Source organism: Furipterus horrens, unplaced genomic scaffold (assembly GCF_987537825.1).
Source record: "Furipterus horrens unplaced genomic scaffold, mFurHor1.1.pri manual_scaffold_9, whole genome shotgun sequence".
Classification (NCBI taxonomy): Eukaryota; Metazoa; Chordata; class Mammalia; order Chiroptera; family Furipteridae; genus Furipterus; species Furipterus horrens.
The window spans coordinates 86278032-86278284 of record NW_028327179.1 but is presented as its reverse complement, the minus strand read 5'-3'; positions in this window follow the sequence as shown (position 1 = coordinate 86278284).

Genomic DNA, 253 nt, shown 5'->3' with positions numbered 1-253 from the left:
CCATTAATGCCCAAAAGAAGCTAAAATTAAGTTAGTACATAAAAATTTAATTTAGCTTGTTATAGTTATTACTTTATAACCAGGGTTCAGAACCTGGCCAGACTCTTAGCTGCTCAGCTTTCTCCCAGCACCTGAAAGGGAGGCACAAATCCGAGAACGTTTCCCTGGTAACGCTCCCAGTCCCCGTCCCCCCCCCCCCCTTCTCGCGAGAAGAGCTAGCCAGCCCCTTCCTTCCGGTAATGTAGACCGGCAA